The sequence below is a fragment of the Megalopta genalis genome, unplaced genomic scaffold (genome assembly GCF_051020955.1).
Source record: "Megalopta genalis isolate 19385.01 unplaced genomic scaffold, iyMegGena1_principal scaffold0037, whole genome shotgun sequence".
In the NCBI taxonomy this organism is placed as follows: Eukaryota; Metazoa; Arthropoda; class Insecta; order Hymenoptera; family Halictidae; genus Megalopta; species Megalopta genalis.
The window spans coordinates 1,641,345-1,655,849 of NW_027476106.1; the positions used below are offsets into that span (position 1 = coordinate 1,641,345).

Consider the following 14,505-nt stretch of genomic DNA (forward strand, 5'->3'; position numbering starts at 1 on the left):
AGCAAAACAATTTAGTGCGATGAAGAAACAATGTTATCTTAGATAATATCAGTATATAATATATAATATGAGTATATAATAAAATATATATAATATACACATAAATATAGTAATTAATTTAATATAATATAATAATTAATATAAGATTACATAATAACTAATTTAATATAATATAATAATTAATATAATATTACATAATAATTAATTCACATGACACTCATGGTCTACAATGGTGCAAAAGGGTTAAATTTATATATATAAAACATGTACTAAACGATATCAAAAATTAAACAAGACGTTGCCGCGTCTCGTGCAAATTTTTATTTCAAGAATTTCCGTCCTTCTGACATTCAATTTTAACAAATAAATCATTAAACGAAGTGAAACCACAAAATTCCGTATGTCCGATACGATAAATAGAAAGTTGATCGTGCTTGAAAATAAACAAACGACACAGTAATTGGCTACCCCACTAATACTAGCTCTGCTACGTTACTGTCCTCTAAATTGCAAACGCAGACTTTACAGACACTGATCGAAAAATGATTGATCATTTGACGCCGTCACTGACCGAGAGTTCGCGAGGGCTGGCGAAAAAAATCGTGTGCTCGACGAAGCATTGGCGTCGACTGGACACACACTCGTTGCTTGAATCGCGCAATTACCGATTCGGTGTTTGCGGTGCAAACGGTGCCGGGCGAGATCGACGTATAAATTCGCGGAACTCTGCGAGACGGGCTAATTGCGATAAACGGTTTTCCGAGGATGTCGGAAAAGCTGTGCGAAAGCTTCCCTTCCCCCCCCCCTCCGCCCGCCCGCCGGTTATATTTTACCGGGCGCCAAAGCAGCGGGTGTATCGAGCCGCGTCCCGGATTCGACGGAACGCGATAATCCCCGGTGGATTTCGTGGAAAAAAGGGCCGCCGAATTCGCCGGCCGTTGTACCAGATTCCCGTGATTTCGCGAGTTCGAAGCTACTACGGTCACTTCTCCCGGAAATGCGGAATTTCGGGTTGCCGTGAATTTCCCTGAGCGAGCCGCGAATCGCGATTATTTTAATACTTTTTATATTATATTAGATATATTATATTTTATTATATATTAATATATATATAATATTTAATATATATATTTTATTATATTTTATATACATTATATTATATTATACTAATACATAATAAATTCTCACGGTATTTTACGTTCGCCTTGCTCTCACGCAAGTAGCGTACACTTTTCCCAATATTTTTAGTTCGAATGAGAAGACAATTACGTCAACGACAGTGTCGCGGTGTTCAGAAAGCAGGTCAGAAAAATTAAAATATATTAATTAATATCTATATAAAATGTCTCGCAATTCGGAAATGGTGGATTCCTTAGGTGATTTGAAATAACTCCGCTCATTGGCTCGGTCGCCTCGCGCCAGCCGATCTCTCGCCCCTCATTGTCACTGATTCTCGTTGATAAACGTCGTAAACGAAGCCGCGGTTTGCACTTTCGCTAAGGAGAAAGTTGCTTCAAATGATCTCAGGAACCCTCCATTTCCCGATTACGAGACATTTTCGGGATACCCTGTATATACATAAAACCATTAATTTTCATTTGTTGCACTAATTCAGAGATGCTAATTAATACGAACGTAAATGATCGAACTCGATCGTGGTAATAATTTGTACATACCTCGTTTGTCCGGCGATAGTGCTCCTGAATTTTTGAACGGGCCTGATCGATGTGATCGGTCGATTCTCCCCAGGCACCATATTTGTAGATCCCGGAGATCAGCGGCTATCGCTGATCCGTTTGCCCGATAAAGCAACCGAAACGTTTCGGCGAGCACGCGCGACGCAATTACGATCGTAATTCGGAGGCGATAATTAAACGCGCGTCCCGGCCGCCGACGCGTTGCATCGTGGTCAATTTGTTAAACGAAACTGCTCGCTCTTCTGTTCGCGCGAGCTTTCGATTAAGCCAAGATGGCCGCGATGTAATTGGATTCGGGGGACCGAGGGAGGAGAGGGGGGCGAAGAAATTCTTGCGGGAAACCGGGAAGAGCGACTCGAATGAGCAAAAATTTTCTTTTCCCCGTAGGTTAAGTAGGAATAAATGTAGGAATAACTGTGATTTTTCAATGAAGACGAACTTTGACGGAGAAAAATTAAGGCAATTTACGACAATAAATTGACAATAACTTGAGCTATACTTATTATTCTTTAACCTTGAATATTTACTTTTCTCAAAATATTGCATCTTTGAAAGCAGGAATTTCATTAAAGAGCGTAATGTAAAGTGAACTGTAACATAACCTGCATTCATGTATGCAGTTATGCATCTATTAGTGCGAGTTGAATACTGCATGGTTTATTGCGCGTCAAGGTTGAAATAATTCTTTTTCTTTTAAATACGCACACACAAACACACTGCTACAATTTCTAGGATCAAGGTATTTTCACTGAAGCACTTCACAAATTAAGTATAGATACTCTACGATCAAACGTGTTCGCACCGGCTCATCGAGAATTGCACTGTATAGGTTAAGGGACGCAGTTCAGTAAAGCAGCGCGGTAATGTACACGCATAGTGAAAAACTATGCGACAAATATTGCATCAGAAAAACAGTCAAATAGACGAAATAGTAAAAGAATGGAAGATGAGTCAAATAGTGGAAAACAATCAAATAAACGAAATAGTAAAAAAGTGAAAGACGAATCGAATAGTGAAAAACAGTGAAGTAAACGAAATAGTAAAAAAGTGGAAGACGAATCGAATAGTGAAAAACAGTGAAATGAACGAAATAGTAAAAAAGTGGAAGACGAATCAAATAGTGAAAAACAGTGAAATGAACGAAATAGTATAAAAGTGGAAGACGAATCAAATAGTGAACAACAGTGAAATAAACGAAATAATAAAAAACTGGAAGACGAATCAAATAGTGAAAAACAGTGAAATAAACGAAATAGTAAAAAAGTGGAAGATGAATCAAATAGCGTAAAACAGTGAAATAAACGAAATAGTAAAAAGGTGGAAGACGAATCGAATAGTGAAAAACAGTGAAATAAACGAGAAATAGTAAAACAGTGGAAGACGAATCGAATAGCGTAAAACGGTCAAATAAACGAAATAATAAAAAAGTGGGGAAAAATGGGAAACGTGTCAAATATAAGAAATCGTAAAAGGTGAAAAACGAGTGGCGCAAGAAGCGGAGACAGTGGAAAGAATGAAAAAGGTGGAGGAAAAATGTCGGCGGAATTAAGTCTTTTCTCTTGGCAAACCAGATCACGTGACTGACTAATATCCAGTTTTTCATGGCTTCACACTTGCCCCACACCGTACGTCGGCGCCGCGCGACGACGGCCGAGGCCGTGGCCGGCAGAAGCTCACGCGAGATTATCCGCAGAGATTGTTCCGGAGTTTCAAAGCAGCGAAATCGTCCGTCTCGCACGTGGGAAGGTTCTTCGAAGATTACCGTCCGATTCGGCTAGTCAATGTTCCGGGGAAACATCTGGCGGACTTATACGTACATCGTTCGCGAAAAATTGCCGTTCCGATTCTCAGCTTATTAATACGCTATCATGGCGAACGAAGATTGGACGGGAGAACGAATATTTGGCTCGTCTTCCCCCGGCCTTGAATCCATCGGGCATGAAAGAAACCGCAAAAATAATGAAGCTCTTTCTTCGAGAATGATTCTCCTCGCACGGAATTAGGTGAAAACCGTTTCGATCTGATTTCGAAGGAATCGTGGAATCAGTATGAATCATTCGGTCGAATAGTAGACTTTTATCTGCAGTAAATTCTTCCAAATTGTATACAAAAACGGACAGCAAGAGGAAGTTGATAATTGGCGATTGTAAAAACGAGCCGTGAAGTACCTTCTTCATACCCTCTTACATAACCTCTTTCCAAATTTGTGGATTGTCCATTTTTGTTTACAAGCTGAGGGACAATTTGGAAGAATTTATTGTACAGCTTATTTATTCTTAATATTCTTAGCGATTGCTGCTGAACAATAATTTATACGATCTTTATACAGTTTCGGTAATTAAGCAATTAATCATTGCGTTGGTGAGTGGTTGCATTGAAATAAGGTTATTTTAATTGTAATAGTGTTTCTGTGATTAAATTAGTGGAATGAGGATGCACATGGTCAGACAAATGGAATATGAGAAATTATTCTCATACTACTGTAGTTTCAATTTCAATGGAACAATATTAATTTCCAAACTAATTAGAAAATGAGGGTTCTTGAGGTTAGTTGAAGTAACATTATCTTCAGCGTAAATGCAATTCGCGACTTCGTTTACGAGTTATTAACGAGAAACAGTGACCAATGAAAGGCGAGCTCGGCCGAGCGCGAGGCGGCCAATGAGCGGAACTGGGCTTCGCTCGCTCATTGGCTCGGCCGTCTCGCGCGTTCGAAGCCCAGTTCCGCTGATTGGCTCGGCCGCTTAGCGCCAATCGAGCGTGCCACTCATTGGTCACTGTTTATCGCTAATAACTCGTTAACGGTGCCTCGGAGAAAATTTTTGTAAAGGAGAAAGTTGCTTCGAACGACCCGAGGAACCCGCCACTTTCGGATTGCGAGACATTTTCGGGACATCCTGTATACATATACATATAATGGAATCGAATAACAAATGACGATCTACCAAGCGAATGAGACGCCGCGGCGCGGCGTTCCTTCGAATCTGCCTGGCACGCGACAACACCGTTCATTTTTCACCCGCCGTTTCCGCGATTTTCCTGCGCGATCTATGAATCGCCCAGTCGGATATCGCTATCGATCCCGGACGCGAACATCGCTTTCTCCGCCGATCTTTCGCCTGATTTCACCTCTCTTCGCCTTCTCCGGTCGGAAAGCCTCGATCCGACGGATAGGTTATGTCAAGGTTGTCGACGCGAGCTCTAAGCCGGTTATCATACTTCCAATCAATTTTTGCTCAACCTTCGGCGCCGCTTTACATGGAAACGCGGAGTTTACGACGCGTGCACAGGCCCGGCCGATAAAGGTATCGGTGTCCCCCTGGAATCCGGGTCCCGGTTAGACGGCCGAAGATACACGTGGAACGACGCTGTTCCGCGCTAAGAGGCTTATTAGACCGGGCACGATCAAGAGCGAAATTCTGGAGGACGGAGTTTCAGCTGTTCGAACGTGTATTCTGGCAGCGGTGGACGCCGATAACTCCTCGTCCCTCGGCTTATCGTGCTGGTTTCGACGTTGGAAACGTTGCGCTGTTCGGAGCAACGTTTATCGGGGAATTTCGGCGGTCCGGCCGTGCGCAATATAAAAGATATCTGCTCTATCGGACACCACGGTTACGCGTGTGCTCATTTCGAGTAACGCGAGACGAGATTACATCCGGTATACAGGGTGTCAAAAAATGTTCTCCGAGGCACCGTTAACGAGTTATCAACGAAAAACAGTGCGCCAATAAGAATCGAGTACGGCTGACGCGAGGCGGCCCAGCCAACCGGCGCGCGAAGCCCAGTTCCGCTCATTGGCTCGGCCGCCTCGCGCCAGCCGAGCTCGCCTCTCATTGGCGCACTGTTTTTCGTTGATAACTCGTGAACGGTGCCTCGGAGAAAATTTTTGTAAAGGAAAAAGTTGCTTCGGATGACCCGAGGAACCCGCCACTTTCGGTTTGCGAGACATTTTTGGGACACCCTGTACAATTAAGCCTGTTACGCAGCGTGGCACACGGGAACGTTGGGAGACGAAACTGTAAGAAGACGAAAGTTTCTGAAGGAATCATATGCACCATTGTTCGAGGCATGACCGCGCATTTCTTCGGTGCCCGAAAAATGCGGCGGTGCTCTCGCGTTGGCCCGGCGGCCCGGCGGCACGATGGGTGCGTCACGTAGATAACTATGACGGCTGTATGGATGTGTGCGGCTCGAGGATCGAGCAACGGCAGTTCCATTCAGCGAAGCTTATTGCCGCCGTTACACCGTATGAATATTGCATGGAGCCCGGCGGACGCCGTCGTACACAGCGCGCCTATCTCCTCGAACAGCGACGCGTACCTTCGCTCGTCTATTTATGACGACTGAAAGCCGTGCTCGGACGGATCCTCCTCGGTACCACGCCGGGCCCGGGCCCGCCCTCGATTATGGTCGCCGACACCTCTCTCTGTCCACTACTCTGTGTGCGCGCCGACGTTAACTCTTTGTTACGCGCTGTTACACCTGCCGGACAAACAGCCCGACGATATTTTTCTTCGGTTCCATTTGTCAACTCTTTGCGAGACGAGCGCCGGTTCAACGGGGTAGAAGAAAGTGGTTCAAGTCGCGTACGTATGATAAATATAATTTCTTTATTATTCTTTTATTTTTTTTATTATTATATTTATATTTATTATTATTCTTTTATTATTTAGTGAACTTTTTTTGAATAAAAAATACGTCGTAGATATACGTCTTAACTCGATAAATTTAATTTTTGTGTTCCTCTATATTGTTTATTTCTCAATAAGAAAAATAGTAATATTACAAATGTAATGGTATAATAGTGACAGTAATGTTATAAATGTAATACCTTTTTGTTAATATTTTTTAATAAAAATAATTCAATACATCTTATTCGATAAATACTATTTTTATATTCTCTTCTATTTTATTTACATCTCTATAAAAAGAAATTGATGAATTTCTATTCGATGAATACATGTATAAAGTTAATAAACCGAAAGAAACGAAAGGAAAGCAAAGTCACAAGGACCGCGCCAGCCTAAGTGTTAAAAAGAAGCGCCGGATAAATCCTCGCTCGCTCGAACGATCGGATTGATCCCAGGAAAACAGTGGACACAAGACGGAGCAGCGAAGGAGACGGTTAAGCTGAGAATATCGCGATCGAGTGAGAGAGAGAGAGAGAGAGGCTCCCAGCGCGGCGGTTTCCGCCGAGGATCATTGATCGAGGGTGGGGATACGAAGGTTTGCTCTTCCGCCGTAAGAGAGGACGGCCTGTTATTGTGCCGGTTTAGACGACGGTAAAGGCAGAGCTGAAACAAGGGAACGGGGAGAGGGGTGGGGGACAAGGGAACGCACGAGCGGATTCAATTCGCTATTGCCGCCGCTCCGCTCTCCTTTGCACAGCCGAGTCCCGGAGAGATCCTCCTCCGGTATGTTTGCCGATCGCCGAGGATCGTATAACGTCGCCGGGAACAGCCGTGGTTGTTCTTTTGAGAGTCCAGTGGACGAAGCTCCAGGCCGGTATCGATTCGATACGGGTCCTCGAGATTGATCAGCCGCTCGAGATGCTCGGAAACGAAAGTGAATTAAACAGTCCGAGGGAAAGTTTCGACGAGGAAAGTCAAGAAAGCCGGACCGCCAGTTTTTCTCTTTCTCTCTCTCTCTCTCGATAATTCTCTCCCTCACTCTCTCTCACTCTCTCTCTCTCTCTCTCTCTCTCTCTCTCTCTATTTCGATAATTCTCTCTCTCTCTCTATTTCGATAATTCTCTCTCTCTCTCTCTCGATAATTGTCTCTCTCTCTTCCTCTCTCGATAATTCTCTCTCTCTCTCCCTCTCTCGATAATACTCTCTCTCTCTCTCTCTCTCTCTCTCTTTCGATAATTCTCACTTTCTCTCTCTCTCTCACTCTCTTCCTCTCTCACTATCTCTTCCTCTCTCTCTCTCACCCTCACTCTCTCCATACAAAATATTAAAACGAACTAAAAAAAGTATTCGAATAAAATAAAATATTCAGTCAAATCAAATGAAATAAGAATGTATTCGAATAAGATTTTATTCGAATAACAATTCATTCGAACGAGATTTTATTCGAACAAGAATTTATTATCGATATAAATAAAGTATAAGGTATCTTTTTTTTATACGTAATCTATCCATAGTTCGTCCATCCGAGACAGAACATGAATTCGCCCGTAAAAACAAGGTGCGGAAAGACGAGTACACCGCCGGTGCGTTTTCTTCTCTGAATTTCTACCTGCGGCAGTCGTACTCCTTATTTAATCTTACCGCAATGTTTCGTTTCCAAAGACAGTATATTTCCACGTGAAAATTGTTCGCGCTTTGTTATCTTTCCATCGCGCCGATGCTCCGCTGTTAAGTCAATACGGTGTGGCAAGTGAAAAATCAAATTGGACCTGTAACCGTCTTCTGGAATAGAAAACCGCGGAAACTCTTGTAACGCAGAAGCGAACTTGCAAATTTATACTGTTCAATTTTATTATTTAAATATTATTATTTAAAAAAAAAGCTCGTATAACCTCGTTTTTATAATTGTTGACAATAGGCAATTATAAAAATGAGCCGTCCATTTTCGTGCGCAATCTGAGCGCGAATTAGGAAGAAAATACCGTATAATATCTTATTGTTACATGTGTAATACTTAGTTATAAATAAATTCTTTTTTACGCTGTAATCCACTCAGACTTTTAACCCTTCTAGTACGGAACAAGGGTACATCGTCGTTGGCTACGCTTGAGAAAATATTATTTTCACAAGTAAAAAATAATAAAAAAATCAATTCTTCGTTTCGTTATTAACGAACCTTTTAACAGACGCGTCGCGGTGGGCGTCTACCACGAGATAACCTCGTGGTTGCCAGCGAACGCGTTAATTTACACAATAGGTGGTGTTCGCTGGGCCGTGGGACACGTGACGGTTGTCATCGGCCGTTAATTAAGCCGGCGAACGATGGAGAGCAGGTGCGCGTCGAATCGGATCCCGAGTATCAGAAATAAACAGGTGTCGAGGGAAATTACGTCGCGCGCGCGGGCTGCTGTTCGCCGATTCTTTTCGCCTCGATATAACAGAGCAGCCGCGGTCGTGTGAAAAATATCGGGAGAACTGCGCCGAGTGAACTCGCGACGCTCTCGAGGGCGCGGAGGACGCGGTGCGACGCGATGCGATGAAGTGCGACGCGGTACGACGCGAGCCGACGCGATGCGACGTAGTGGGGAAGCGGTACGACACGACTCGACGCGATGCGATGAAGTGCGCCGCGGTACGACGCGACTCGACGCGATGCAATGAGGTACGACGCGATACGACGCGACGCGGTACGACGATTTTTCTCGGCGCGGCGTTACCTCTCTATCGTCCTCTGCGACCTGCTCCTCGCCGCCTCGGAGAATCGGAAATCCCAAAAGACTCGCGCCGCGACGCGTCCGATTATTGAAATTCCGCGCGGGGAGACGCGCTCGGCCACGAAATGCTCGGCCCGGCCGACTGCGAATATTGTCGCGTGCCTCGATAATTGCACGCTGCTCGTTCCCCGGTTAATTACGCCAGTGCGCCGCGCGCGGACACCGCCTCGCGGAAATCGACGGAAATTTACGAATTACGGTCGACGCACACGGCTTCCCGCAGAGAGAGGTCCTCGGGGGCGAACGGAACTGTACGGCGAAATTGTTGCTGACGAGGGACCTTCGATGTCGCGGAGAAAAGTGTAGAATACGGTCGACGGAGACTGCGGATCCCATCCGTTTGACACGGTAGAATTTATTCTCTAACTTTTCCCGAAGTATTTTCAGTCCGTTTTTCCTTCCTTTCTGTCTCGACCGCGTCAGAACGTTCTGCGAAACCTGCGAATGCTGTGTTTTAATCATTGAATTTTAATGGAGCATAAATTTTAATAGTAAATAAATTTTGATAAATCGTTACATTTTTCTTTTTCGGGGGGTCGAGCGATATTTAGGCACATTCTTTTGTAATCTTACAATTATTTGAAGCAAAGGTTTTACACACGATTTAAATATAATATAAATATATATATATATATATATATATAATAATATTATATTTATTTTATTATAAATATTTATAAATATATTATATATATATTAATAATATTATATTTATATTATTATAAATATTATAATATAATAATAATATAATAATATCGAAGCAACTTTTTCCTTCACAAAAATGTTCTTCGAGGCACCGTTAACGAGTTATCAACGAAAAACAGTGGACCAATGAGAGGCGAGCTCGGCTGGCGCGAGGCGACCGAGCCAATGAGCGGAACTGGGCTTCGCGCGCTGGTTGGCTGGGCCGCCGCGCGTCAGCCGTATTCGATTCTTATTGGCGCACTGTTTTTCGATAATAACTCGTAAACGAAGCCTCGGAGAAAGTTTTCGCAAAGGAAAAAGTTGCTTCAAATGACCTCAGGAACCTCCCATTTCCGGATTGCGAGACATTTTCGGGACACTCTGTATATCTTCGGGAGACGAACGGAGACGCTTAATTTCGATGAAGCGGTGGGTACACGGACGCTTCGCGTGGCGCGCGGAGGGGAGGGGGGGGGGGCTTGCGGTCTCGGTCGAGCGGTGTCGGTCGGAGAAAAAAGCTTTTGCAGATACCGGCAGGCTGCCGGAGGAGGGAGCGTAAAGGGATGTAAAGGAATCCGAGAGGATGAAGGTTAACACCGTCCAAGTGCCGTGTTATTCCCGCGCCCGGATTTGCTCCCGCGACGCGGATAATATTCCCCAACTGTTCCCGGCCATTGGCGTCGCCGCCGCAAAAAGCCTCGACACTTCGATCCACTCTCCTCTTTGCATCGTTCTTTTTTCCGCAGATGAAACTAATCTATCGCGGGACCACATCATTTTTTATGGACTCTGAAACTTGTTCTTTTTGCGAGTTTTACCATTTTTTGGAAGCCTCGAATTTATTCTCCGACCAGCAATTTATTTCCCTGGGTCGTCGCAGCCTTTTCGTAGATCTTAAAATTATTTTCGCGGCCTCCGAACTTTGTCCAGGCCTCAAAACCCATTTGCAGATCCTATAAATTTTATTCGTGGACCCAAAAATTTATCCAACCGTGCTACGACGTTTTTGCGAGCCTCCAGAATTTTTTCGTAGACTTCAAACTATTTTGCAGGTTCTTTTTCAGAACCGAAAAAGTTTGTTCCACGGTTTTACAATATTTTTGTAAGTTTAGAGATTTATTTAACGGCTGCGCAAATTTTGTCCTGGGACCTGCACGTCTTTCCAGGTCCGAAAAGCTTTGTTCACCGGTTTTACAATATTATCGCGGGTCCGAATATTTTTCGAATAATCTTCCACAATATTTTTTTCGCGTGTCCCTAATTATAATCTGATTTTGCAGCGCTTCTTACAATTTTCCTGACATTTTTCTCCGACCGCAAACAAATTTGTTTACACGCGCTCAGCGTTTTTAATAGGCCGTGAACGACCGAGTAGTCTGTTAAGAAATTGTTACAAGCACAAAATACATATTTTTATTAAAATATTATTTATTATTATTATATATATTATTTATTATTATTATATATATTATTATATATATATTATATATATTATGTTATTATATTATTATATATATTATATTATTATTATTTTATTTTATTAAAATACATATTTGTACGTTGTTCCCTGTATCGAGTGTCCTTGGATTCCGAGCACGAGGCAACAGGACACCGTTGGAGCGGATGGCCCGCGGAGGCATTTATTAAAACACGTGTCAAAAGTTGGACGAAATCTGGCCGAGCACTCCCCCGCAATCTCGGAGAACATTCTGTCGTTAATCACGATCGCCCGCAGCGTGGGAAGTTTAAAGGCCGATCCTCAGGTGGGCGATAACTTGGCCATACAATTCAATCACCAAGGGTCGCAATAAACCCAACACAAAGCTGACATAATGACGGGCTTCCTGGAAAGGTTCTGGAAAGCGAGAGAGAGAGAGAGAGAGAGAGAGAGAGACTACGGTTCGCGATCATGTTCCTCGTGTACCACGTGCCGATAACAATGATATTACAAAAGCGTCCGACGAACCGTTTAATTACACAGTTTTTTCCGCTTCAGAATCTACACCGCCTCCACGTGACGAATGATTGACATCGCGTGGACTCGACTGCTCTGTACAGGGTGTCCTAAAATTATTGTACAACCTAGAAATGTGAGGTTATGTCAAGGTTATGTCAAAATCTACACCGCTTCCACGTGACGAACGATTGACATCGCGTGAACTCTCAACTACTCTGTACAGGGTGTCCTAAAATTATTGTACAACCTAGAAATGAGAGGTTATGTTACTACATCTGACTCAGTTATTTTAGGTTACTAATCGATTTTATTCAAAATAATAATACATTTGTGTGTGTGTGAAACTGAAATAGCAACAATTGAACTTCAAACCTTGAAATAAAATTTGCGTGCTCTCGTTAATATTTATGTCAATTGTTAAAAATTATAATATAATTATTTTAATATAATAATAACATTTGTCGTTTAATACAATTATTTTAATATAATAACAATATATGTCGTTTAATACAATTATTTTAATATAATAATAATAATTTAATATAATTATTTTATACACTGATAACATCTATTACAAACCATTTAATAAACAATTTCATCCAATAAATCAAAATCCGACCTTCAAGAAATAATAATTACCGCGTCACTTCTCCAGCATCATTTTACCATAAAAATTCTCGAAATCCCTGGCATTAATTTCGCCTGGATTTTTCGCGACCGATTCGTCGTCGAAACGACGCTTTCCGTCGCGAAACTGAATTTCCCGGAGTGTACCGTCATTCCTTTGGCTGTTGCTTAACGAAAAGAAACGTTGCTCGGTATTATTCGCGGCATCCCGCGGTGCTGGTACCGAAAGCGGGGCGGGAAGGAAGAGGGAGGGAGGGGGAGGGGCAGAGAGAAGGAAGGATGGAAAAAGGAGAGGAAGCGGAACCCGAAGTTGGTTTTCCTGCGAACAAGTCGGGGCTTCGGGGAAGGATTTAATGAAGCGACTTCGAGACGCTCGTCGCGGGACCGGAAAGAATACGCCGCGCCGAGCCGAGCCGAGCCGTGCCGAGCGGCGCCGAGCTGCGTCGAGCCGCGCCGGCTTCGCTCGCCGTTTATCGGTAGCCGAAAGAACCGCGGGAACGCAGGCAGTTCCATTCCAGATGAAAGAAAATCGAAATAAAGCCGTTGCTATATCCTTGTATCGGCTCTCTCTCTCTCTCTCTCTCTCTCTCTCTCTCTCTCTCTCTTAGGCTTCCTGCTGCGGATTACAATGGGTGTAGATTGGTGTTCTTTCCTGTTTTCGGGATTATTACGCCCCGACTTCGAGGGAATCATCGGCGAATTGAAACAACATGCTGCTGCCCTCGGTTTTGTAAAAATATTCTACCTACGTGCCAGGGTAGCGGAGCTGGTTACTTGTAGGATAGTCGATTACTGTGCCTTTTGTCTATTTTTGAGCATAGTTAACTTTATATATTATTTATATATAATGTATATTATAATATACACTAATATACACATATTATATATAAATAAAATATATTATAAAATATGCTAATAATAATATATATTATAATATATATATATTTGTATATATTAATTATATAGTATAATATTTGTATATGATTAGTATATTAGTATATTAATTAATATAATAATATATATATATATATATATATATATATATATAACAATAATGTATAATATATATTACACATCAAAATTTGTTATTTAACACTAAACCTATCATGCCGGTCAAAACGACCGGTTTTCCATCTTTCATTTTAAAATTTGTTGAAATTATAGAGCCACTTCTGCAGAAAATATTTGTCGACATGATTATAATAAAAATTGCAAAAGATCGAAATGTAATCAGTCTAATTATTCTTGTGAAGTATCACGCGTTTAATGTAAAATTCAATTAATTATTTGTTCGTGAAAGTTAAACACATAGAAGTTCTTACAATATTACAAAAATTCTTTCCATTTTGTTGATACTGAATTCGCGAAATTTTCTGAGAAATAAATTATTGTATGTAAGATATGACGATGTTAATTGTATTGGTGTATTGGTATTAACTTTCGAACAGCGGACCAGTTTGACAAAAATTATAATTTAATATAGTTAGAATCGTTTGTAACGTTGTTCTGTAATTTTTTGGACATATTTACTAATATACATATAATTTATATATAAGTATATTTATTAATATACTTATTCTAGACGCGTTAGATTGTCTATAAAGCTTGATGAATCTAACAATTTCAAGGAATTTTCAGAAACAGTCAAATAACAATATTGTAGAGATTTCCTGGCTTTTTAGGAATTGATTAAGACAAATTGCTCGAAAATTGCTGCTTAGATATATGAACTCCGACTGTTTATTTCGCTTACGCTTTCTCTCTGTTTCTCTCTCTCTTCCTTTCTTTCTTTTTCTCGCTTACGCCTAACGACCGTGTCCGCTGATCGCCTTTCAAACCCAACCGTTCTCTCTCCCGCACGCACACACACACACACACACGCACGCACGCATTCGTACCTCGCGTCCTTCGCTCACGCATATCCATTGTACACACCGCATGCTTGGCGACACGCGACTCTTATTTCCTAACGTCCCCACAATATTTACAGTCGCCTCGGAAAGTACGTTAACGCCTTTTCAAACAGAATAACTTCTTTAAAATTGCTTCACAAAGGACAGGAATATTTTTCAGACGTATTTATAGACCGACTAGTTTTCTATGAAATTTTCAGCATGCATATGAGTTATCGTAAT

The 14,505-nt window shown here is 42.0% G+C and overlaps 2 long non-coding RNA genes across 2 annotated transcripts; one reads left to right on the top strand and one right to left on the bottom strand.

The window, feature by feature from the left end:
- Window positions 1–7,645: 7,645 nt before the first annotated feature.
- LOC143261120 (uncharacterized) lies at window positions 7,646–8,602 on the bottom strand. Its single transcript, XR_013035336.1, has 2 exons — window positions 8,505–8,602; window positions 7,646–8,110 (listed from the first exon to the last, which is right to left on the bottom strand). It is a non-coding gene; the product is annotated as an uncharacterized LOC143261120 (long non-coding RNA).
- A 474-nt stretch (window positions 8,603–9,076) lies between these two features.
- On the top strand, window positions 9,077–12,198 carry LOC143261119 (uncharacterized). Its single transcript, XR_013035335.1, has 2 exons — window positions 9,077–11,685; window positions 11,783–12,198. It is a non-coding gene; the product is annotated as an uncharacterized LOC143261119 (long non-coding RNA).
- Window positions 12,199–14,505: the final 2,307 nt, after the last annotated feature.